This window comes from Apaloderma vittatum, unplaced genomic scaffold (genome assembly GCF_000703405.1).
Source record: "Apaloderma vittatum isolate BGI_N311 unplaced genomic scaffold, ASM70340v1 scaffold27012, whole genome shotgun sequence".
Classification (NCBI taxonomy): Eukaryota; Metazoa; Chordata; class Aves; order Trogoniformes; family Trogonidae; genus Apaloderma; species Apaloderma vittatum.
This window is the reverse complement of record NW_009703510.1, coordinates 1-273: the sequence shown is the minus strand read 5'-3', so window position 1 is coordinate 273 and position 273 is coordinate 1.

Here is a 273-nt window from a genome sequence, read left to right as displayed (position 1 = left end):
CGTCTGCATGGGAGGAGACCTGGGCCCTGGCGCCTTTCTGGACCCAAGGAGGGAGGGGAGGGAGTCCTTTATCGCGCCTGGGGTGGCAGGTCTCACCCAGAGACAGCGCACCCGCAGGGCCGGGTGGGAGTGGAGGGACCCCTGCCCGCTGCTCCTCAATGCCAGGGACCCCTGCGTACCGCAGACCCCTGCCCCCGCCGCGGCACGGCGGGGAAACGATTTTTGCTTCAGCAAAAAGCATCCCCCGACATCTTGCAAGCGGCGAAGTTGCAA